Source organism: Catharus ustulatus, chromosome 2 (genome assembly GCF_009819885.2).
Source record: "Catharus ustulatus isolate bCatUst1 chromosome 2, bCatUst1.pri.v2, whole genome shotgun sequence".
Classification (NCBI taxonomy): Eukaryota; Metazoa; Chordata; class Aves; order Passeriformes; family Turdidae; genus Catharus; species Catharus ustulatus.
The window spans coordinates 75,894,677-75,922,045 of NC_046222.1; the positions used below are offsets into that span (position 1 = coordinate 75,894,677).

Sequence of the window (27,369 nt, forward strand, 5' to 3'; positions counted from 1 at the left end):
CAGATATTGCCAGAAAACTGAGATGAGTTTTGCATTCACAAATGAAACACGACACAATCTTGTTTTGCATGGGCTTGCTTTCTGTAATGAAAGTTTTACACAGCTTGGCTTCATGAAGTGAAATGTTGATTGAAAATATTTGTGACAGTTGTGGGTAGTTAACAAAGTTGCTATTACAGTACTTCAATAAAATGTTGCCACTTTAAATGCTAGGTACTAAACTGGTTGGAGTATACAGCAACATTTTAGGTACTGCACTATGTATGTGTAAGCTCAGATTCCATTAAATGAGTCACTTTTTCTGAATGGCACCCCATTTGCTCAGTGGAAACAGTGAAGTTATTTACTGGATGAAAAAATGAAGCCAAACATGAATTTATATTCCTATATTTTGTGATGGCAAAAAAAAAAATCTAGCTTGCTTGTCAGAATTTGCAGTGTATGAAAAAGCCATTTAAAATTTGTTAAGTCTTCTGAAAAAGTATTGATTAAGGAGAGAAACTATAGTCTGAGTGAACACAAATATTGTTTCAATAAGTTTTATGATATTTATTTGTGTCAATGGGTAATAAAACTCTAGATTATGAGAGCTAATATATCTTATAACACAGCTACGTCAGGGGTTTTTTTTATTTGTTACAGTTATTACTTTCTCAGGGTATATGAAGTTAGGCTTACAATGGATCAAATAAAGTATAAAATAAAAATTGATATTTCAATACAATAAATTCACATTTATAGAATTCTTTTTCATGTGCTTTGCACTCTTTACTTCTTTAGTTGTCTTACATTAAATCAACAGTTTTGAAGATTTTCTTGCCTTTAAATAGAGATTTAACTGACTCTAGCTAATGCGTTTATCAAATGGCGCTGTATATTTTCTAAGCTCTTCTACACTAAGTATGCATTAAGAAAGCATCCATAATTCAATCACATACATTGTGTAGGAGCTGAAAATTAAATAAGAGTCTGATCTATCCAAGGAACCTTGTATCTTCAACAGACAGGAATTCTATAGGAAAGAAGAGTTATTTCTATCTCTGTCTTCTTCCATTTCCTTTTTTTCCTTTAGCTTGAAAGAACTACAGAAGTTCTTAAAGGGAACTAAAGAATAAAGGATACAGCTGTGTACTGGACAAGGTTAAAAATCTGCCTGGGGTGCAGTTAAAAGCAGTTTAACATCCTTGTAGGTTAAATGTGCATAACTAATCTGACAGTGTTACAGGCTGTGCCACGAAGTGTGTATACTAGAGGTAGACTGGGGGATAATGGTTTGGAATCTGTGCCTTGCTGTCATGGAGCATAGACCTATTGTAGAAAATTCTCATTAGACTCATGCTCACATAAAAAATTATAAATCATGTAAGGTAAAAAAGGTGAATAAAAAAACAGTAAATCCAAGCAGATTTTTTTTTTCTTTTTCCTTTCCATAGTCCAAGCTTCTCTGAGAATAAACAAATAAACAGGTAAATATAAAGTGCAATTAAAGTCTACTTAATCTGAAATCAGAAACTATGTTGTGTTTCATACAACTGCAACATGAAAATTGAAGTCCTGATTTATATTTTTTTTCACAGATCTGATAAGTCAAAATGAAGATTCAGAGACACTTAGAATCCAAGGTGCATAGTCTAGGAATCATATCAAAGTTCTTTTTCAAGTTAATGAAAGACATTTCCAGCTAGTGATTAATTTAGTTTTAAAGTAGACAAACAATGTTAATTACCCCCAGGGTATAGCTACACTGATGGTTGACAACTATCAAAATGTGAGTTATGCCTAGATACTTTCTTATGTTGAAGTTAAATAAATGTAAATCTCACTCTTAGTACTTTTCCATCCCTATTCTTCTGTAAAATATGTCGGTTTTAAGGGTTTTTTTCAAATTTAATATTTATTTTTCCATCTCTTTATAGGAAATAATATTACTTTTAAATTCTAACAGGAAATGCCCAAATATTTTTATATTGCAAAGAGTTGAGTGTCTTTCTGCAAGCCACTAGATCTATCTACTTTTAGAATATTTCTTTATGGCTGGCTTGTACCAGAGAAAATATAAACTGAAAGTTCCTCATAATAAGTATAGCAGATGAAAACCAGAAAAATAAACAAATGTTGAAAAAAACAAGAATAATCAAGTGGCAGGTCACAAAAACAGAACATATATAATATCTGTATTATACTTTTTCAGCTGTTTCTACAGTTTCAGTAAAGCCCACTAAATAAACTTGGAAATTAAAGTCTTTAGGTTAGCTATCAAAGGCAACTGGATTTCAATGCATATTATGAAGTCCGATTGTTTAAAAGAAATATAATTTTTTGAAATCAGTGTTCAATGAAAAAAAAAGAAAAAGAAACAAACATAACAGTATTGTCACTGGAAGACTGGTCTACAGAATTGTGATGACTGAAGCATGTGGGTAAAAGCATCTAGTTGTGAATTGAATGCTTTATTATATTTCACTTCAGCATTAAATTACTCTTTCCAGTGTTTGCCTGAGTCAAACAGAACAAAATCTGTGATATCTCAAAGAATGATGAGATTTTGAGGAGATGAGACTGAACAATATGTGACTGACAGGTACAAACCCATGTTTCTACAAAGTGGGCATTTTGTTTCGAGCTTCTTCATTATTGCTATTTGAGCTAAAAATTAAAGATGATATATTAACTACCGTTCTCCAAAGTACTGCATTAATTTTTGAGAATTTACTGACTTTACTATATTCTCATGTAAACTTTTAGTGTGGCTAAAAGACCACAGTATTAACAGAATATGTTGATGAACCAGAGTCATGATGGTAGTTAATTCTGTGGATTAACTTTAATAAGCATTTTACAAAGAGGGAGTTTCACTTGTCTTTCCATGCCTTTCAATTTATGTCCTAATTACTGGAATAATGTATTTGTGTTAAGAAAGTTTTTTATTTTGATTAGCAATATTTTGTGGTTCTTTATTTAGTTTTCAACATCTTATCCATACATTAACTTCAAACTTATATTAGTAAGATGATGTATTTCTCATTCATTGTTTACCCCAAATCATCCTCTATAACTTAGTGAGAAATTGAAAGAAATCAGTTTGAAACAGCAGCATTCGAATAATCCTGGTTTTATAATAAGATGGGGGGACTGTTCACTAATGAGTACCAAATCCCCAATTTTATTTATGTTTTGATTGCAGGAAGGAAGATGAATATTCTGAGAAAAGTCACAGATTTAAATGAAAAATGAGGCTTCTCTCTTCCAGGAAAGAGATAAAGAGATAAGAGATTCTCATGCATTTTGAAATGTTCACCACTAAAAAAATAATGTATTTATGAGAGAGTCCCAAAGCATAAGTCCCTTTTATCCAGTATTAGGAGTGTCTTAAACACAGCTTGAAAAACGCTAAGAACAAGACGTTGTTTCATGGAGAGTAAAGGTTATTGCTTCCCTGGAACCAAATGACAGGTTCATAAAAGGTCAATACACTGAAAGAACTCACTTACTGCAGGATACTTCTTAATACCCTAAGTCACTATAAAGGAGCTAATTATACTTCCATGTGAGTGAAAAGAATGAATTGGAAAAAATTCTGAACTTCTATGCAACGTGCATAAACAGATGCAGCTACAAATATTTGAGCTATGTCAGCAAAATATGCTTCAAGAGACAAAAAACTACAAGCAGGAGACAGAGAATGCTCCCAGTTCTACCTGTTCATCACCATAGAGGAAAAAAAATCACCATAAAGAGGACAAACTGGGTGAAAAAGGCCTAAAAATTGAACTTAGAACTAGGGTGGTTTTTTTAAATTGTTCTAACTATGCTGACCAATAGATTTCATTTAATTATTCTGAAAAAAAAGATACATGAACAATTTCTATGAGTCCTAGTTTCATTGAACTAAATTAGAAAAAGAAAAAATTTGTTTGCATCAGCACACTTCTGAATTTAATATAACATTCTGGTGCAAATCACATTTCTACTAAAATGAGCTGGGAATGAATTTCTTTGTTATTGATTTTAGGTTCTGTGACTTAATTGGTACTGTGACTCTATTCTTATCCTACCTGATTAAATAAATCAGCATTTTTCAAGACCAGCAATGTGTATGCTTGTATAGGACCTTGTATCTCTTTAGAGATAATACTGTGTTAGGGGTGATACAGTATTTTGCTTCTCGAATGTGTCATTTTCTTTAGAGTAGTATTTAGAAATAATAATATATTAATGTTAAACTGCATTATAGGCATTTCTTTTCCTGAAGTAGTTAATTCTTAAAAAAAAATCTCCTTTTCATTCATGTGGCTATGACCTATTTTGACAAAAAAAAAAACCCCAGTATAGTTGTGTGTGCACAGTTTAGAAAAAGCCAAATAACAAAAACTCACAACGCTCCCTCAAAATCCCTAGAATGTCAATGACCATGCAGTCAGGAAGCAAAGTGAGAATGCCAGAATACTGTGCTGAAGATATCTCCTGTAGGACAAGTTTAATTTAGAAGTTGCCATTTTAAAGGTTTTATAACCAGCAATATTCCCTGAAGGTTTCTTCAGCTGTTGCAAACGTGTCTTGATGATACGCTATTACATTTCAGTATTTCATAAATACTGTGTGTGTTAAACTCTCTGAAAAAGAGCTTTTCTGTACTGCCTGTAGTACGGATGACTTCCTATATTAGCTGCAAAAGCACAAGGGCAGGAAGTTTTCATTAAGCACAGAGCAGTGACATTCAAACAATTTTGAATAGCTCTGGCACTGGATCCTTCTCTGTGTATCAGAAATGGGGTGATACTCCGAGGCAGGTCAATGAGCACAAGTACAGGGGAATCTCACCTATTTTACTTTTGGAGGTCTCTGGCTCCATAGAGTTAGAGACTGTAATTTTTGGTCAAATTCAGGTTCTTTACTAGAAAACTGTTCAAACTTAGTATATCGCTTTTTAAGTATGTAAACATAAATTGCCAATTCTATTTTCCAATAGTACCTACCAAGTATTTTAAAGACCCTAAAATATTTCTTTTCAATAGTTATCATATTTTCACAAACATCTAGTTTCATTCACCAGCTATAAAATGTTCTTAATTGCTTACTACTGTATCTGTCAACGCAACAAAAGTATCATAATATTGTGATATAAAAGAACATGAGAAATAAAAAAGGAAAATCCAAAGCACTGTTCCTAATTTTGCAGAAATCATAGTACAGACAAAAAAAAACCATAAAAGCATTATGAGTCATTAGTATATTGCTAGAAACATTGCTTTTTAAACTTCTCTATATCAAACTTAAATTTGACTCTATTTTCCAAGGTTCAGGAGAAGACTTGTTTCAAAGGGTCTGTGCCTGCAATCTCTATTCTTATTTTCTGCTATAAAGGCATAAACTGTGCATGACCAGGAATGTCTTTTTTTGGCTCACCAGTACATTTCAAGTTAGAACGTTTAGAGGTTTTCCAATGTTTAAGTAACTGCAGATCCAGCCTTCCCATTTCTGTTTAAATTGTTTTAAGATGAAATCCTTGTAGTTTAAAAGATAGGAAAAATTATGGCAGAAAAGTATCTAACAAACTGAGATCTGTTTTAGTAGAGGTGGAGGAAGCATCATTTTTTGAGAGTTTACTTCAAAGTAACAGTGGAAATTTGATTTATAGCACTTCATATAATATGTCAAATATTAATACTCTGTCCTTTTTGATCAAGGCATTCTACACTGTGAAAATTATCCATACAAACTAGCTTCTAGAAAGAATTGTAAGAAGTGCTCCTTTTTGACCCTTTCAGAATAAATGACTAGCATTTATGGAATACCTATCTGAAGGTCAGACTAGATAGTATTTCTCCCTATTTTTATGGCACAGAGTATTTTTATTTTCTCCAATATGAGTTTAATTTACATTTTATGTTCATTTGCTTCCTTCAGATCTGCACAAAATATTTCCTCCATACATCCACAGCATTTTGCCATCAGACACCTAAATATTCTAAATTAATTTTAAACTCATATCTGAGATAATAATCTCAAAACGTTAATGCCAATAAATTTGAAATAAAAACATTTACAGCAATAAAAAATAACAACCATTTCCATTTTTATAGAACTGTGAATTGCAAATAGGGTAAAAACATTATTGGTCTTTAAACCATTAAAATTATTAAGCACAAGTGAAAGATACATTTTTAAATTCAGAGGAATATATTTTTTTGGAGACAGATTTCATCATACTGAACTTCTCACCATAGTGTAACTTGGTTTTTTAATTTTACTCCTTATCTATGTTTTTAGATCATGTAAAATTTTCTGTTTAGCTATGAAACTAACAATATGAATTTCTCTAAATATTTTTTCCACAATATTGATACTATTGAATAAAATGGGATTAATTATTAACAATTTTTAAATCCAAAGAAGTGAGATAACATTCAAGTTGACATATATGGGTCAGCTGTATTAAACAAGTATTAGCACTCAGATCATAGTAAAGACTACTAGTTGACTTGTGTCAGTCAGGGTACTTCTGTCCGTTTGGTCTTAAAATCAGGACTTCCTAACCTAAGGAAATATAGCCATGGGAAAATTCTTTGACACGTCACTTCATAATACCTAAATTTGCAAACCAGTTCAACTAAAAAAAAAAAAATAGCAATTTCTATAATCAATGTCATCTCTTTATTTCTGTAGAGCTCTATTCTGTGCAGACTTGGTGAACCATGTGATCCAATGATGATGCTATTTTTTAAGTCTTTGTAAAGTACAAAATATGATATAAATGTCTACATGATGATGTCTCAGAAGATCTTGAACTGTGGATAGAGATCTAGACACCAGGCAATGACCCAGTTATGTACTAACACCTTTATCCACCTACTGAAGTATTTAATGGAACATTTATACTGGTAAAATAAATATGATGGGAACTGTTATGTGACTGGCATGAAAAACTTCTGTATTATTAAGCACCATTACTCTCCAAACCAAGGTACTACTTGAAAACAGTATGTTGTAAATGGTACCTAACACATACCAGCTCCCAAATCAAATCCAGGAACTTTTTGATTAAATACTGGTTGGAATGGTCCAGAGTCATGCCTGCAGATCATTTAAATAGCTTAATATTTCAGAGGAATAAGATCCATTGTATTAGAACATTTTCAGGGAATGTCTGATTTGCTGGCATAGATGTAGACTAGCTGAAACAGCACATCAAGAAACAGAGGATACTTAAATTCTTAGTATAAGGAATACAAAGTAAGCAGGTTATTCCAAAGATGTTGGACAGGTAGAATCTGCCTCCCTGAATTATCAAAATCAGATGAACTTGCTCTATCTATTCATCTGACAATTAAGGAATGTTATATTTGCTATATAGTACAGCACATTAGACATGTTTCGTTGCCAGACATTTTGACAAATCGCTTGTAAGGTTGTTTATTAAAATAATGATGGAAAATTCATAAATGATTAACATAAGGATGAAAAAAATCCTTGAAAAATCTCTCAGAATTAAATGTTCAAACATTGTAACCAAGTGTAGACTTGGAAAATCATGTGTTAAATGATAGGGCAAAGTAGGCTAGGATATCAATAAGAATGCTTACTTGAGATTTCCTGAGACAGAACTATTATATCTTGCTATCCCTTTTTGCTGCAGGGGGACACAAGTCACAACTGATCCTTCCTATTCTATTCTGAGTCTATACAGACAGAAGTTGCTTTGATTTTGGAAATACAGGATCATTGACTTAATTTCTGCATGGCTTTTTTGCTGAGTAGAAATATAGAATTTTATGAAAATTTTAGCAGCATTTTTTTGTGAATTGTATGGAAGGAAATCCTGCACATTGAAGTGAATTTATCTAAATTTATTCTAAACTGTGATTGTATGTTACATTAGCAAAAATGTTGCTGTGATTAGAGCTTTAATCAGAAGGCATCTCGAACTTGGTCTGAGAGGTCAGTATTTGCTGTTTAACTGATGATGATAAAATTTACTTTCATATCTTCTAGTTAATACTTCTTCTCAATATTTTACTTTCCAAATATCAGGAAGTACCATCGACACCACAACCGCAGTAGGCAAATCCTTAGGCTCAGGACTACACCTACAAATGCGTGAATTCAAATATTGGAAGCATTTACTTTTGAAGTAGAAGTTCAACTGTTGTAGATTTAATACATCTTCTCTGTTTTACTGATTTTGACTTCTATTGCGTAGAAACATTCTTACTCCTTTCATCCTGTCTAGAACTGATCAATTAAAAAATCTGTTTTCTGGAATATTTTCCTCACCATTGCCTTAATTTTTGAATCGTTAATGGAAATACTAAACTACATGAAACTAGCATATAACCTCAAAATCCCTTATTATTAATATTTTGTTATCCTGGAATATAATAATGATAACCTATTTTTTCTTTAGGTATTCTATGTGCTTTAGAGGGATTATTAAATGTTTAATCTTTATCTATGATTATTCATTTTTTGTAGTACTATCTTGTGCGGCACCTTGTGACATGGTTTTTTGAAAGTCTACTAAAATAATGTGGACTCTTACACCCCTGCTTAGGTTTTTTTCTTCAAAGTTCCTAGGAATTCTCCCAGACTGATACAGTTCCCCTCTGTAGAAACTATAGTGATTAGTTTCCTTTGAAAGCTCAAATGTACTGAAGAATATTTAAAGGAGAATAGAAAGTTGACAAAGGATCTTCTAAATGAGACTAAATTTCCTTTCTTTTCATTAATGGAACACTTAGAGGTAATTAAGGAACTGACATCTATAAATTGTAAAACTCCCAAACTAGATTAGCATATAAAATAAGCTACACAAAAGTCATAAATTAACATCAGGAATTTCTCAGTGTCTTATGTTATTTTTTATCACAGGTAGGCTTTCCCATCCTCTTAATAACTGTCTTTAAAACCTTAATGTTTAAAGGTCATTTTAGTATAGATGCAAAAGTGCTAGCACACAACTTCTTAGGAAATATCAATATGAAAGAAAAGTATACCTTATTTCTAATAATACATTTAAATAAAATGGAATATTTACTTGTACTTCATAGAGAAAGATTTAGAAAAAGATAATATTACTTTCCATCTAACTCTTAACAGTTTTTTTCCCCCTAAACTGTTGATAGATGTGTTCTACAGTGACAATCTGAAACTGCATCTTAATAGCTTTTACAATCTAGATAAACCACAATTTTTTCCAAAATGTTAGCTGGAAATAGAACAGAGGAGACAAACAACTTATGAAGCAATAACAGGTAAATGAAACATGAAAAACACACGTGAAAGAAAAAAAACCCCGTACTAATGAAGGCTAAAAGTTGTCAGAATAACAATAAAAAATCCTAGTCCTTCATAGAGTATCAAAGTAATTAGTTTGATTTATCAAGGCAAGTCAGAATTAATTTTTTTAACCTTTCTTCTATAAATCTGCATACTATGGTTGCTCTAGTATTACATGTGTCCTGTAGTTTTTCTACTGAATTCATTGAGTTTAAGGGTAAAGAATTGACTACTCTTCTCATTATGCATTGGTTATTTTTTTTCAAAATAAACCCCAAAGATACAAGTACTTAATACATACATATGACTTATATGTGATGCCTGGGTACAGAGTCCATTCCCTGAAATACAACAGAGGCTTGTGTATTCTGCAGAATAATTTCTTTCAGTCACAGTATCAACCCAGAGAAACTCACCTTAATATTTAGCCAATGTAAAACAAAATGGTTTCACTCAGTTTATCAGAAATATTCTGTTTGGAGATGAAGTAAGTAAAAGACTAAATTGAAAATTCCTAACTGTGAGCCTTCTAGAGGAAAGGATAATATGAGAAAATCAGTCTTTTCTGTCAGCAGCTTTTTTTGTTTTATTATTTGACCCATTTAGATATGCTGCATAAACCTTCTTTAGGGTGTCTCTTACTTTTTCATGTGACTTCTTCCTTCATTACATTTTAAATATTTCCTGGAGTTTTAAGTTCATGTTTTACCATTAACAGTAAATAATCATAAATGAAATGGAAATAGGATAGTTACAGTAATTTCACGAATACAAGCCGCATCAATTTGACCAAGATTTTGCTCCTAAACTGGAAATGCGGCTAATACTCAGGAGCGGCTAATATGTGAATAATTTTCTGACATTTACAACCTCAGAAGTGCCAGCCAGAGTGCCGAGCCAAGCAGCTGCAAAGTCAGCATTTCGCGATTGTTACAAATTGTTACTCTGTTGCACCATGGGTGGAGCCTGGCTGCCTGCAGGCAGCACGGGGGGCAGGGAGAGAGGAGGGAGAGCTCTCCTTCCCTCCTCTACCACAGCCCGGGGGAGAGACGGGGGGGCCCCGTGCCGCCATTGCCACGGCTCGGGGAGGAGGAAGGGGGCCCGGGCCACCACTTCCGCGGTTCTGGGAGGCGACCGGGGACTCCGTCCTTGCCTGCCACCATGGGGCAGCTCTGGGCAGTGGTGACCGAGCCCAGTGGCAGTGGCGGCTGGGCCCCAGTGGCCCCACCGAGCGGCAGTGCCAGGCTGGTCTACCTGGCCCCGTCGGCAGCCCCGAGCGGGCCGAGCCTGCACAGCCCGAGCCGAGCCAGTAAACCCTGCCCTACCGCCGTTCTGTTACTATTTGGAAACTTTGTTGCACGCGGGTCCTCGCTGCGAACAACAGAGCGGCTTATACTCGGGTGTGGCTTATTTATGGACAAAAAACGAAATATTTGCCAACACCCGGAGATGCGGCTTATATTCAGTGCGGCTTGTATTCGTGAATTTACTGTACTTTTTTTTTCATTAAAAATAAAATAGTATAAAGGATGCACTGATGGTCAATAAGAATGTCCTTGTCTCCAAAATGTTAGTTGTGCTTCCACCTAGAAAGAAGAAACTTCTCTGAAAAAGAATAGGTAGTTATGAAGCAGTTGAAGGACAAGTCAAAACTTCCAGCGCTTGAGAGAGAACACATATTGATGCTTCTGACTGAAACTAATTATTTCCTAGTTAATGTGTATCATAATGAATTAGAACATACAATCAGAATCATGAAGTTTACATCCAACAGTAAATGAAATACAGAACTAGAAAAGCAATTTGTTATTGCTGGTTTCCATGTATGTTAAAATTAAATTAGTTCATAAAAATTCAACAGATTGTGATCCTTGCAAAGTGATGGCTCTTAAAATAGCATTCATATTGCTTTATGTGGTATACTGCCAACAGAATGAAGTCCATGTCAGCTGTAGTATTACAATTTTTTATTAGAAAATCTATGAAAGCTTTACTGAGAATTTAATTTTTGGAAGATTGTATGACCTTGAAATTCATACTTCTGCTCTTAGTTTTAAATAGGTAATGGAATTTCCCTCTGGATATATTTTAAAGACCAGTTCAGGGCAGAAGGAGAACTTATAAAATAAATTCTGTCAATACTACTCCACTCACTGAATTTGAATCAATTTATTACTTCCTGTGAGTGAATGAGAGCAGATTCTCTTCTTTAGTTCATGTATCAACACATTTATTACAGTTCCAAATGTGAAGATTTTATCACCACTATTAATGCTTGAACCAGAAAGAACAGAGCTTAACTGTTATGGAAAAACTCTATTTTTATTTTAAAATATCTGTCATTTCATATCTGTATTATAGAGGAATAGGATGGTGTCACTGTGAAACAGGTAAATTTGATTCATGTATTAATAGACATCAGATAGGACTCTAGAATCTAGACAATTTACATGAGAAATGGAAGACAAAGGTCCAAACTTTATTTCTGAATAGTCAGTGTAAATCCAGAAACTTTTATATTCAAATTGTCATATTTAGATCTATATTTTTCATTGGTTTTATATGCAAAATTGTAAGAAGGACAAACAAAGAATTAATTCCTTTAGACATAACAGACGAAAACTTTGAATCTCAGAATCTTACATGGAAGATGTCACACATCATTTCATTAAACCTATCAACTTGTCTTATTATTTAAATACACACTGCTTTATCTGACCAAATATTGGACTTTCCACTGTGCTAATTGACAGAGAAGTCCTGGCAGATATAAATTTGCAGCTAAAAATAATATAAAAAGAAATTATGATCAGACAAGGGGACAATTTTTAACAATTTTGTGATGAAAACGCTTTCATTCTTGTATAGTTTTTCAGATACCACCAGAAAGAAAACAAAGGCAAAGCATGCTATACATACAGTAATTTCACGATTACAAGCCACACTGACTATAAGCCGCATCTCCGGGTGTTGGCAACATTTCGTTCTTTGTCTATACACAAGCCGCACCTGAGTATAAGCCGCTCTGTTGTTCGCAGCGAGGACCCGCGTGCAACAAAGTTGCCAAATAGTAACAGAATCGTGGGATCGCGGGGTTTACCGGCTTGGCTCGGGCTGTGCAGGCTCGGCCCGCTCAGGGCTGGCCGACGCTACCGCTGGGATCGCTCATCCTGCGGCAGGTGGGTCGGAGCCCGCTGGCACACGCGGCGGTGGTAGCAGGAGGGGAAGAAGCCCCCCACCTCCTGTTCCCGCGGTGGCAGTTGGGGGTGGAGCCTACCTGCTCTTGTGGCGGCAGGCGGGGGCGGGAGCCCCCTGCTTCCCCCACAGGCCGCAGGGATGGCAGCACGGAGCCCCCCACCTCTCCTCTGGGCTGCGTTGCCTGAAGGAGGGAGCCCCTGCCTCCCTCCCCCACTGTTCTGCCGGCACTGAGCTGCCCCCACTCACCGCGCAACACAGTAACCAATTTGTAACATTCACGAAATTGTGGGTTTTACTGGCAGGTGCTCAGCTCGGCACCCCAGCTGGCACTTCGGGAGTTGGAAGTTTCAGAAAATTTTTCACATATTAGCTGCTCCTGAGTGTAAGCCACATTTCCAGGGTGGGAGCAAAATTTTAGTCAAAATGGTGCGGCTTATAATCGTGAAATTACTGTAATTAATCTAGGAAAAAGTGGACTATAAGTCTGCCCCATTAACAGTAATTTAGTTTCTGCATGAATAAAAATTATTCTAACAATAAATTAAATGTAATGAACTGTGCACATTCAATTTCTTAAGAAATGCTATGTTCTCTATCTTGTGATGTTCAATTTATAGCAAAGATATTTATATTTTAATGCTCTAACTAAATAAACCTCTCCTGTATTTTAGGATAAAAATCTTTGAATAGAGTGTGTAGTGTTTCACTAGGAAAAGTTTTGTCTATCTAATTCATTAATGAAAGGCACAAAGTTATAAAAACCTGCTATTGTCGTGTTTTAACTGTAGCCAGTAGCCAAGTCCCAGACAGTTGCTCTCTCACTCTCCCACTAGCGGATCAGGGAGATAATTGAAAGGATACAAGCTAGAAAATGAGTGAGATAAAGGCCGTTTAATAGGGAAAGAAGACAAACAAAGCAAGAAAAACAATAAATTCACTACTTCCATTGGCAGGCAGGTGTTCAGCAATCTCTAGGAAAGCTGAGCCCCATCACACATAATGGTGACTTGGGAAGACAAACACTATCACTCCAGAAGTCCCTCTCTTCCTCCTTATTCCCCCACTTCATATACTGAGCATGATACCATATGGAATGTCCCTTTGGTCTTTTGGGATCATCTGTCCTGGTTGTGACTCCTCCCAATCTCCCATGCACCCCTAGCCCCCTTGCCAGTGTGACAGTACAAAAAGCAGAAAAGGCCTTGGCTCTGTGTAAGCCCTGATGAACAATAACAAAAACATCTCTATGATATAAAGCATATGTTCAGCACAAAATCCTAAACACAGTCCCTTACCAACCACTGTAAAGAAAATTAATTCTCCCCCACGCAAAAGCACCACAACTATTTAGAAGTTGTGAGATTTTTGTGTTAAAATACTGTGTAGTAAAAAGAGGGCTCCACACTGACGGCTTTTTCTTGTCTCATTTACCTTCCAAAGTCAGTATTCCAGATATTTGCGTTAAATGTATAAAACAGCCTTTCAATACTCATGTATTTGTTAGCATGTTGTGAGGAAGACTTGCAGAAAAAGAAATCTTTTAAATGTCATCAGTAATGAGAAGTAAGTGTTGCCCAAATGTGGCAGCACTCAAAAATTATGTGCCTCCTTGTCCACTTTTCTTGTATGAGTTAGTGGTACTTTCTTCTTTTAGTGCATTAAACCTTTCAGTTAACTTTAAGAGCTGTTTAGCTGTGTTACTTGGAAATAAAAATAAATTTGATTTCTGTATTTTTTCAGATTTTTTAAATAAAAAAATTATGAGACCTTTGGAGTTCTGTTCAAATGAATGTTGTGTGACTTCCTAGGTTTTGGAAACACTTTAACTTAATAGGTTCAGGATTGACACCGTGCGAGTAGAAGACCAATTAAATGTTCTGTTCCACAGATGATATTATGACTTTCCTGACCTTCAGTAAAACCTACTTACTCTCTTCCACCCTTTTCTTACCTGAGAAAAAGCAAAAGTAGTATCTGCAAATGTGCGAAAGCAATAATCCTACTGGACTCTTTCAGTGAGTGTTCTGTTCTTCTGGAGAAAAAAAGAAAACCTGTTATGAATGTCATCTCTTTATTCCTTCTGAGGTAATGTGAAAATTATTCCTATTTTGAAACTCTAACTCATTTACAGCTTCCATGAAACGATGCATGCTTATTTTTCTGCTGCCAGCTACCTTAAGTTTCCAATGAAATTTTATATTACAAAAAAAAATACACAGGCTTATATGTTTGTTTTTCCAAGGTGTGCAAGAGGCACAAAAATCATGGACGTATTTTATAGCACTTAGACAAAATAATCTTCAAACATATTTATTTTTCAACTGAATTCTGCTCACCAAAAGGCTCTGCACAACACCCTCTATGTAGCTGTTCACATTCCTTTGGTTGACTTCAGATATAGCCCAAACCTAATTCCTCAGCAATCATGATCCCAAGTGTCACATTATTTTAATCACACAGCCATGATTAAATTTTATATTTTCCTAAGTTTTAAAATCACTGTCAGCCTAAAATTGCTGTAGAAATTGTGCTTTAATGTACATAAAACTTAAAACTCTGATATTGGAATTGTTTTAAGAATTAGCTTAGCCATCAAAATTGCTTCTGTATCTTCAGCATATGTTGAAGCAATCCTCTGAAAACGTGCATAAATTCCATATGTGGTCGAGGGACAATAGTGGGTGTACTTGAAGATTTGCAGACACTGAGCAACACATTTAAACTAGCCCAATTTCTTCTTGGAGATTCTAGAGTACATATAGTCATAAAATGTAAGGTCAGCAGTTATTATACAGTGAAATGTATGGTACAAATGAAAAAAAAAAATGCTCATAAGACTTTTTTTTAAACCTTTTTACCCAAATATAAGAGTTAACCTAATAAAAAATACTGACTCTCCATTTTACCTTACTCTAAGAATGCAAATGTGGTATTGTGATAGTTTTCCCACTGAGAAAGGATTGTCCCGGGGATAGTCTTATCCTTTAAAAATCCTCTTAATAACTTCTGGTTCCCAAGATAAGGCAGTCAAGTCAGAATCTATTAACATTTAAAATTTCTATTGACAAAGTAAAAGATTATTTCTGCAACAGTCATTTTGAAGAAATTAAGTAATCTTTGATTGAATGAATTTGCTTATACAGAAATAATGCTTTCAGTGTATTAATTAAATAAATGTTGCTCTCAGGGTGCAACGCAAATAAATTTTGAACTTTTCCTTAACTGATTAATGTAAAAATGCAGGTAGGCATTCATTCAGATTTTAATTTACATTATTGTTAATAAAAATTTAATTAGAGTAATTTAAAATTTTAAAAAAGATTATTTATATAATCCACAACTGAATTCTTTAACTTGAAAGAGTTTTATGAGAAAAAGAAATCAATTATGGTTTGGTTTTGCTTTTAATGTGAAAACTATTAAAGACTTCTCTACTTTTCAGTTAAAATTATGGGGTTTGGAGTTTATGGGAAGCAAACTGCTGAAAATCACTCTTTTTAATAATCCTGGAATTCTCCAGAAAAAACCCCATAACAGTATTAACCCAATGAGAGCAGTTACATGTCACATTACATTTATTTAAAAAAATATAACATTGTGGTGTTTTCAATTGGTTTGATTACTAAGCATGGTCAAGTGCCTTATGGTAAGAGAGAACATGGTGAAAAAGCAATAATTTATATGTGGCTCATTGGAGGAAAGAGAAACTTGCCAAGGCTACAGGATCAAGGAGAATGTTGAAAAGATTGTGAATATGAGGCAGAAAATACTAAAATACTTCTAAATTTACCTATGAAGAGCATGAGATATTAAAAGGGCAGAGAGACTTTTCATGGAGCAGAAAATTGAAATGATAAAGGGAGTAATGGTAGAATTAAATTTAAAAAAAAACCAACCTGTAAAAATATACTTGGCAAGAAAGGAAATGCATAATTTTATGGTAGCCTAGAACTTAATTTTCACTCAGATAAACCAGGAGAATGTACATGAACCCTGTGGTCTGAGAATATATATAGAAATTATCTCATGTAATTCTCCTGTTGATGATCAGATTAAAGAATGTCTTCTTCCAGTTTATTTGCCAAGTTTTATGTTTGTATGTTTTGACTGTTTAATCTACAGAGGAACTTTATTTGGAAAGGTGTAGAAGTACCATATGAGTACAATTTGAAAAGAATGGGAATGACACATAGGCAAAAATATTCTTTTATAGCATTATACTATGCATAGCTTTAAATTTTCTTGGTTTCCTTTCTCCGTAAATTTCAGAATTCTTTTAGTGAGGTAGACTGTGGATACTTAGGATCTAATGAATTAGCATTTTCCCTAAAGCTTAAAGAAAGAAGAAATAAAAAACTAATTTCTGCATTTTTTGTTTATTTTTATATTTCAGAGCATGAGGTTTCTTGTAGCGTGTTAGGATTTATTAGACAGTTGCAAAGACCAAGGATAGATTTTGAAAGTTCTGAAGTCATGCAATGTTTATTTGATTTATTTATAATATACATAAGGCAAGTTAAAGTTCCTGCTTTTTAGCTTCCTATCAATGACTCTTTGGTCTGCATTTCCCAAAACACTTTAAATTATGAAATTTAATGTTTTCCCTTTTCTTTCAATGAAGAAAGAAGGAATCTCAGATCTGAGATCTTTGATGGTCAAGTATACAGTGCTTTTTGCTTATTTTTAAGCCAGATATGACTTTTTTCTTCTTCCCCTGAACTTTTTCTTTTTCAAATTGATTTTTTTCTCACTGATGACTTGAGAAATCCAATATTTACCGAGTTTAAAAAAAAAATCAGAAGCATTTGTATGAAAAAATGATATTTATTCTATGTGTAGTTTTCTTGTACTGAATGTTAAGAACTTTCACTGGAAAAAAGTGAAACCAAATAAAAACAACCAAAGAAACCCCTAAAACAACAACAAAGCCCTTTTCTAAACAAGAATAACTTATAAAAATAGCAGGCAGGTATTTTGCCAATGATAATATGTAAAGCTAAACAAACTAATCCTGATCTTTATTTATGTACATTTATATGGAACCCATTGAGACATCTGTTTCTGTGATAATAGCACAGAGAAGTTGTATGAAGCATAAGGGACCACTTCTACCTAAAACATCACACCATTTTTATGCATAGATTCTATTTACAACCATTTACATATGGAAAATTTCAGAGCAATACCTAACATTTATGAGATGTGCTTTATTTCTACACGCAGTAGAATGCTGGCATTTGAAAGTGGATTTCCTTTAAAATGTCTTTAAGGTCATATGCAGAGTTCTAGGATCTGTGATGCACAAATTATTGTCCCTGAAGCCAACAACAATTTAAATGGGAATGTGTAAAATTCCAGTCCTTAACATTGATCTTCAACTAGCATTACACTTGTTTCAATATCCATGTCTGAAAGTGGAATCACTTACAAGACCATGACAGAGGTCAGCCAGGAAATTGTAAAACCACATGACATTGAGGGGAAATACATTCCAGATTTGTCATCTGATTTCATTGTTAGAGTAGATAAGGAGAGATTTCTTTTCAGAACAAAAAAACATAAATCTCTGTAGAGTTAAATCTGACAATACACATCAGTTGATTTAGCATGTCATTTGTAAAATTAACTACTGTTAAAGTTTAGAAACCAGGTTTTGCATATTTAGGAAAGCCACTCTTCGTTTATTTATCTCAGAATACGGATTGGCACCTAGCATAGTGGAAACATACCCAACTTATTTTATTTATTGGTTTAATTCATTAACATCATAAGGACAGTGGAAGGAAAACATTACAGTGTCTTGCCCTTCATTATTATTATTATTATTGCTGTTATTAAAATACCTTGTAATATATTTTTTATTATGCAAAACCAGACTGTAAATCACAAAAAGAAATCCCAACAACTCCCCGCCCCCCAAAACGATGTACATATAAAATACATAGGGAATATATATTATATTATATATTATACATTATGCATAATACATTATAAATTATCTTTTATATCTGATTTATTATTATTATTATTATTATTATTATTATTATTATTATTATTATTATTATTATTATTATCATCATCATTAGTAAATACATGGGGAATATATATTTGTGGTTCATATATATACATATAATGGTTTGTACCTATATATAAATATATATTTCCTAGAAACATTTGATTCAATTATGTCAAAAAGAAAGGAAAAGTACTATTTTTAAAACCAAATCATAAAAATTCTTTATTAATTTTCAGATTTTGATTTTTCATGTCAAAAAATGGTAGAGTATTTATTATTCCAGTAAAATGCTGATGTTACTTTCTTCGCATTTATCCAGTAATCATTAAATTCTATTTTTTAATATTTATGTGAACTCATAGAAACATAAAGTAGAAAAAATATAAATTGACATATTTCAAAACACTTCCTGAAGCAATTACTTTCATCTGTAAAATAAATGTAAAACTTCTATGTATCTGTAGAGTTATTATAACATTACATATATACAGATGTGTATCTACACTAAGTCCAAAATTTAAATTCTTCAAAATTACTTTCCATTTCTTATATTTTTTTCTTCATTAATTTTTTCCTGTTCTCCACAAGCTTAATTTCTTATTTAAAATTATTTTATTCAAGCTTTTTGTATTTTCCTTACCTTTTTTTACTATGAGATATGTTAAGTAACTAGCTCAAAAAGTTTTTAACTAGCAATTCTGAAGAAAATTTTGAGTTGTGTCACTACTAATACGATCTAAACATTTTCTTTTGGAAAGCAGTATTACATAGTTTGGAGGATAAAAATGTTCGAGTAAATGTGGTTTTAAGGTTAGTATTGTTTTAGAAAGATTGGATTTGTGGCAGTTGTACAATTTTAGGTCTCTGATGTTTGCATTCTGAATTCATTGCCTGTGCACACTTGTAAGAATTGTTTGAAGACCTTGAGGACCAAAAAGGCTCCTAACACATTCAAAAATCTTGCTATTTTGTTTACCTTAACATGCAGTATCTCCTCGAGACACTTCACTGATTTACTAATTTTCAAAATTCAAGGAGTCCCACTTAAAAAACCCACAAAACTCTACAGTGTTCATCAAATAAGATGTCTCGAAATAAAAGCACTACATGATGGTTTTATTCACTTCCGAAAATCCTACTTATGGATTTTCCTGAGTCTTTTTTTTTTTTTTTTTTTTTCCAGGCATCAAAATAAAACTAAAAACTACAAGACAAAATCAGATAAAATAAAAAAAAGATGACTTGGAAGCTCCTAGCAGGTTTTCCTTTCTGTCAAAACAGTTATGTTAAGCCAAAACCATCAGCACCCTCAAAGGGACAATGGGTTAATCTTGACAGTTGTCTCAATAAATTATATATGATAATTTAAATTCATAAAATGTATTAATTTGAAAATATGATGATAAGAACTTTTACAAACATAAGTAAAGTAATAGAAAATTAACATCAAAATCTCTCTTGAAATGACACTAATTTTTTCAGCAACTGCAGCAATGTTGCAGTTAATACTTGTTAATCACAATACATTTAACTGAACATTTCATATGAAATGTAATAATGTCTCCTAATATTTGACAGTAATAACAACAACAACGTTTTTATTAACATTTTATTATTTCCAAATTTTGCCACAAACAGACTTTGAGAAAGTCACTGAAGAATGGCTAATATGAAAGAACGTGAAAGACAATGTCATAATTTTCTTCATTTTTCATAATTTTCAGATTAATAATTTTTTATTTGACAAATATTTTGTAAATATTAATTGAAATTATATTTTTTAATTCCCCAAATGAACAGCAGTTGCAAGGAAGAGGAGAGGAAGGAATTAAATACTTATCTGTATTCATGTTTTTTTTAAAAAATTCAATTATGTTCACTTTTTTAAAACTGGATAGTGATTAATAAACATGGGAAATCTCTTCCTAAATTTAGCCCACTAAGACTTCAGCACCTAATCCAAGGTAGGTCTCCATAAAGTCTGTGACCATTTTAGATGCCTAATAATTCCATATTCTACATATGCATCTTAGGTTGTTTTGGAAATTCCTCTCCAAAGTTAAATGAAATTAATTCTGTCCCTACTCTCTTAGGATACATAAATATTGATGCAACACAATTGAAATAACAGCTGCTAAAGAAAAACATGCATTCAGTCTGTATAACTTGAATTCTTTGGTCAAATTGACTGAACTTTGTTTAGTTATGCTCTGTGGGATTCATCGGACCACATGAAAATGTGTGCAACAGCTAACTAAGGAAGTTTGGTTCACTTTCCTCTGAAGCATATACCACTACTCTTCATTTTACCATGAAAGCTTGGTTTAAACTGAAAAATCTAATTTTCAGACATGAAAATCTTCATTAAATAATTCTTGTCAAAAGATGTCAAAGAACATAACAAATACGTATTGCAAAAATCTTTGGAGGATTTACCCAGTATTTCCCTGAATTTTACCATTTAATCAGACTCAACTAATAGCTATGTTTGTAAAACATTCGTGTCGCACATGTCTACATCATGCTTTGAAATCTGGTATTGCATAGTTTTGATTGATTAGCTTAAAATTGTTGTTGGTATACATTCAACTAGCACATTAATATGAGCACCAGTTAGAAGCACACAAAATAACTGCCTCAGGGAATTCAGAAGACACAGATACAGATTGCAGAGGTCGAATCCTGTGATCACAGTTGGTACAAAAGGTTCTATTATTGTTCTTGGTTATGGCTGTGGCACATTTTTAAGCTGAAGAACATCTCAGTTTGCACTCACTAAAATGTTACAATCACGAGAATGCTCATCACCTCTGACCACTGAGGAAAGATGCAGCCAATTCTTGACTCTTGTCAAACAATTCTTAGAATGGTGAAAAGAATGGCTAAAAGGGAGGCTTTAGATTGAGCAGATGAAAAAATTCCTTCCATTCTCTAATTCAGTTTTTAATTTTATTATGGATAGTATTAAAAAAATTATTTTGATATAATTTTTTTCCTCATTATTAAAAAGAGACACACTTTTATGATCTTGATCTTGTGTTCCAACAAATATTTGAGTGCCTTTACAAAATCAAGAATACTAAACCAAAATAAATGGAAATCCTATTTTAGTATCTAAATCCATTCTCATGACTGAAATATCAAAATCAGGAATATTATATATAGTATTTGCAGTTAAAACTGAATAGGGAAATGGAGTGAGAGTGTGTTTTTTCAAGGAAGATTTCATTGTTTGGACTCCATTACCAAAATGTATAGCAGTAAGCTCCCAAAACACGTTAGAGAGGAGGCTAACCAGTGCATGAAGCAGTACTTCACTAATTTTCGTCTGAAAAATAAAACTTGCAGTGTTCAAATCATCTGTGATATACTATGATGCTCAAACTTCAAATATAAAATATCTACAGAATTTACCAGTAGCAGTGTAAAAATTGTTTTCCTTTGAAAGACCTTTATTCAATATGGGAGTGCACTGTGGTAGATCTCACAAAGTTTTTTGGTGAAAAGAAAAGCTTTACAAAAATGAACTTTATGAATTTGAAAACTATGCAAGTTTAGATGAAAAAGATACTAGCAGAAATGTATGACAACAATTGGTAAATATTTAAGACATTTCCAAGCTAATCAATATCTGCAATTGCTAACTTTAGTGTAAAAATAAATAGTGAAAACATACAAGCAAAAAATCTATACTTCCTGTGAAGCAAATGGAAAGAGACTATAAAATATAAATGACACTTCTTTCCTCCAACATAGAGGCCTTCAGCATATACAGACAGAAAAACACGAAGGTTTTATAAATAAATAATAAACCAGAAGCCAGAGGAGAATGTGACTATGGAAAGGAATAAGAAAATCCAGTAAGAATTTTCCAGAACAGAGGTGCATTATTTAACATAATTATAATTCCACAACGGCATACTAAAATAATTGAAAAGAATAATGCTATTCATAAAACCATACATACTAAATTTATTTTATAGATTTATTATTTTAAAAATTGACTAGTACAGTGTGGTGAGTTTAACTTGACTGGTTGACAGACCCCAACCCCACTGCTTTTCTAGTCCCCTTCTTCAAGGGTGGTGGGGAATAAGATGCAAAAGCTTGTGGGTCAAAATAATTCATAATTCAAACTTACCATCACAGGCAAAATAGATAAAACTGAAGAAAATTAGCTTAATTTATTGTCAGTTAAAATTAAAGTTGGATAGTGATAAACAAAGTAAAATATAAAAACATCCTCTTTTCTTCACCATCTCAACTTCATTCCTTGCCTCTGACTCTTCTGTCTCAACAGCCCTTACCTCCAGCAGAGAATGGGTGGCTGTGGTCAATCCATAAGAGGACCTTTTCTGCATCTCTCTCCTCCTCACTCTTGTGGCTCCTTTACAAAGCAGGTTGGCACCAGTCCCTGTCTCCTTCTCCCAAAGGTTACCCCTGCAGCCCCCAACACACAGGACTTGACACATGAACCCAACATATAGTCAAAAGTGGCAGTGTCATAACAAGAATGAATGAATGGTTGTGAAAAAGCAGGGGGCAGCCTCTGGGTTTCTGTCTGGAACCTGGAGACAGGACTAGTGGGTCTAGTAATCAATTGTCAGTTACGTAGATATTTAATGGTTAAAAAAAAAGAAAAATTGTAATAAATTCATATCTGGCACACAGCTCTCAGTTTGGACATACATGTGGTGAGTATACCATGCATTTACCGCAGTTTCCTGTGGGTAAAGCAATTTACTGCTACTCTTGCATTGCTATTACAATTGCATTACTACTGCAATTGAATTGCATGTACTGCATATATCCTGAGAGTTAAAAGAAAATGGAAGTTGGCAGGTTAAAATGAGGACTTGGTAGAAAAAGGAAGTAAAGTGTGTTAGTTTCCTCTCAGCACTCCATTTCCATCACTCAGGGTATCTCCTTCCCTTGAAAATAGGACGGTCCTTAATACCCACAGAAAAACACAAACCACATATCAGACCATTTACATATCTTTCAGCAGACAGCAAAAACACAAGCTCTCATGCCCATTTAGTGGTTTATTTCATACATGTTTTTACCTATAGATACTTTTCATAGTGTTTTTAAGACATTTGTAATTACATGTGATAAAACATAACTGCAGAATGACTTTCACATCTTCATATTGTCTATGAAATATCCATAAATACCAGTGAAGTAATTGAATTACCAGTGAAGTAATTGAAGCACAACTGTCTTAAAAATGCATTTGAAAAACATTTTAATTTCAGAATATTTTTCTTTTTTGAAGGGTTTTTTTTTTCAGTGCTTGACATGAATTGGAGGAATAAAAATACTCTTCCTCTTAAAGCTTTAAACATAATGCATTGATCTTTGTCACCTTTCCTACAGCTGAATATTTCCCTACACATAGAAGAGTCTCACAGGAACTGATGCAACTGTTTTCAGCTAAGTATAGCCTATGTTATGCCATGAAAAACAAGGTCTACCACTCTGTGAGTAACTTTACACTGTTTCTGTCACACAAATCTGAGACAGCTCTGTGACTGCTGCACTGCTGTATACTGTCAAGTATTGTGCAGATTTTGTTTGAAGTGCAGAATTTATAAGCCAAAATAAACAGTAAAGAAGTAATGAAGAGCTCTGCCAGTCTGAATATTGAACTGCCAAGCAGCAGTCTTCCCTCCTCTTTATTCACTTAATTTGTATTTTACTAATTTTGACTATAAAGATTGGCAGCAATAGGAATAACTGAAATTGAAGTGGCATGTATAGAAGAAGGAAACAAATAATTAGGGTGCTAAAAGGAGGTCACAGAATTTCCTGAAATTTACAGAACCTGGTGTATTGAATAACTGGAAAGGAGTACTATCTTTTTCAGAAAGTGTGTAATAATAGCATACTAAAATTAGGTAATAGTAAACTAAAGCAATATGAAGGAATATTTGAGCATTTTTTTCTGCTTGTTCTATAACAGAAAAGTAGTTATGATAATAATATTCAAGTTGATGAAAGGCTGCTGTGAATGTGACAGGGATAAATTGTTTTCCAAGTCTCTTGTAAATAGCTTGTAAAAGGGACTTTTTCTCTACATTGAGAAATTCAGAAAAGAAAAATACAAACAAAAAAAAGCACAATCAAACCCCAAAAATCACACACACAAAACCAATCTAAAATCTACCAGGAAAAATCTTAGCAAACTTCCTAAGTCTCCCTGAGAGCTACTTCCTAACCAGTAGTTAGCATGGGAATTACCTGCCTGCAAGTTCTGTAGAATAAAACCTATTTGCAAGATAAATTAATACTGATAGGTTAATAAGCACATATTAATGAATTAAACACTAGTCTCCCTTCAACAAACGTTTGAAAGTCTTGTAACAGATGGATTCTCTGTTTTAGATAAACACCTACAGAGCAACTAAAGTTCTCAGTAAGAATGCTTTTTGAGAAATGTCAAACAACACATCAACTGAAATACCATGGAGCAGAGCACCAGCCACATACTAGTTTGATGATTCCATGGTTATGACAGTCTAACATCTTCTTTCTGACAGTTTGTATTAACCTGAGTTACAATGTAATGGCAGGGAATGGGTTTGAAAAACACTTCTAGATTTTTCCTGAAGAATCTTTCTCTGTGTGTGTGCATATTCATTCATGTATGTTTCAGCATGCTACACAAACTGGACAGAAATGAGAACATATCCTGGAATATTACACATAATGTGTTTTGCATAACACAGGTGCAGTTTCTTGAAATGAAAACCCTCTTTCTGCCTTCATATCTCTACTTTACATATTTCTTAAGGGTAGAGAATGTGGGTGACATATACCATGTTATTTAAATGATTAACATTTACTTAAAGGTTGTAAACACATTTTTGAAGCAGGGGATGTTTAATATAGGCTTTCATCAGTGTCAGATATTCCACACAGATTTTTTTATTTCAGTACATGATTAAATTCTGAATTTAAAAATATTTTATTCATCTAATAACACATTTTCTACTGTGGATTCATACAATCTTCAATTTCTTGATAAAATTTGGGTGACTTTTTCATATCCTGTGTGTATAGTCAGTCAGACCAACAGATGCAACCAAATATGAACCCAAAAATAGTTTTGTTTCTTGAATTCTTATTGTGAGCTGACCAGGTGAAGTTTAAACATTAAAATATGAAAACATAGTCTGAGATGTACAGGACAAGTTTAAGCATTAAGATGTGGAAACAGTCTGTTCCTTATCAGTTATTAGTAATTAATTGATACAGTCGATGAAACTTAGTAAGACTTCGCATTTGTAGTAAAAATAGCAAAGATTTTTCCTTCTTCTATATTCTTAAATATATTTCACCTCACATTTATAATCAGAAGATAGATGTCAGTTAGTGGGATAACATATTTATTCTAGTATTATGTTAAGATCTACTGCTGCTGTAGCAGGTAACTGCTCCCACAAAATTTTGTATTATCATTACCAATAACTGACCAAACTAAGGTCAGGTTCAATTGCTGTTGAGTTTAAGTATTGACAATCATTCCAGTCCTTGAAATCTTGATGCAATTTGTTCACTCATGAGTGAGTTACAAGGGTTTTTATAACAGGAAATTAATTTTCAGATTTTCCAGTGAATGTGGACTAATTTTTACATACACTTAAAATTAAATCCTGGATGTATTTCAGCTTCACTAGCTACAAAAATCTTTTATTCTTCTGGGTTTTTTTGTTTTATATTCTTGTTGTCATGACCACCTAAACTCTCATGTGGGAAAAAAACCCAGTTTTTCTTTCCTATAATCTCCATCATCTTACATACCATTAAAATGGTTTTACCCCTTGTTTTTTTTTTTTTTTTTGTTCTCTGGTATTTTAAGTATAAATTCCAAGTAATTTTTTTTATAAGTAATTATGTAATCTGTCAATTTAAGGATAGGTAGTTTCAGCTGAAAAATCTCCTCTCTCTGTCTGAAATCTGTTTTTGAAAATTCAGTGTGGTTTGTGGTATTTGATGAAATACTAAAACAAGATGCTTTTTAAAGGAGCAATCTGGTTTTTTTTTTTTTTTTTTTTTTTTTTTTTTTTGGGTAATATGCAATGCCAGTTACCCAGATAATTACCTGAGGTAAAAATAAAAAAATAATATTAACAAAAAACCAACCAGGAGGAAAATAAAAAGAAAATTCTATAACTTTATTCATGTGTTTATTCATGGACTGCTTTCACAATGATGCAATAGTCATTAAATATCGCTTCATACTTGCAATAGCATCAAGGCCTTCCTTAATATTCTCTAATAGCACTGAGGCCTTCTACTTGACTTTTAATAATCTCTAATGACAAATTTCATGCTTTCTTTAAAAACTTACTCGAATTCTTGATCACTTCCACGATAAGACAGACTTTCTATAAAGTCAGTAAGTCGGTATTTCCCAGGACTTTTTGATTTGTTTTCACTGCCTGTCTACCTGTCATCACTATGATCTTCCATTAGGTAGCTGCAAAAAAGGAAAAAAAACAAAAAAACCCAAAACAACCCTTTATCTTCTAAAGGTAGAAAACCCCTTAGTTTTCTCAAGTGTTAAGGAAACTTCCCATTCTGACCATTCCCAAAGCTCTGACAGTCAGACTTAAAAACTTACAAGTTTCATAGATCAGTTTGAGATGTTTTGCAAAGCTAATTCTCATCAGGAAAAGGCTTAAAAGGAGAGAGAAAAAGATAGGATATCTATATTTGATAACCAAGTAAAAATTCAACATAAAAAACCTAAATTACTGCAATAAAAGGATATTTTGCAGTATGTCTCCTCTGCATTCATCATGTTTTGTTGATCTCAGATGTAAAACAAAATAAATACATGTAAGAAATCCAGAATTTATTTTTAAGACAAA

The 27,369-nt window shown here is 33.2% G+C and overlaps 1 long non-coding RNA gene across 4 annotated transcripts in view; it reads left to right on the top strand.

Annotated features, from left to right (window-relative positions):
* Window positions 1-27,369, top strand: part of LOC117009754 — a 209,368-nt gene that overhangs the window by 72,660 nt on the left and 109,339 nt on the right. Inside the window, exons 1-2 of one of the 4 annotated variants that reach the window (XR_004420523.1) lie at window positions 22,802-22,890; window positions 23,870-23,973. The exons of 2 other annotated variants lie outside the window; for them this stretch is intronic. This is a non-coding gene — a long non-coding RNA (uncharacterized LOC117009754). Of the gene's footprint in view, window positions 1-22,801; window positions 22,891-23,869; window positions 23,974-27,369 lie in introns of those variants that run through there. One more of the 4 variants, XR_004420524.1, reaches the window with a different exon arrangement.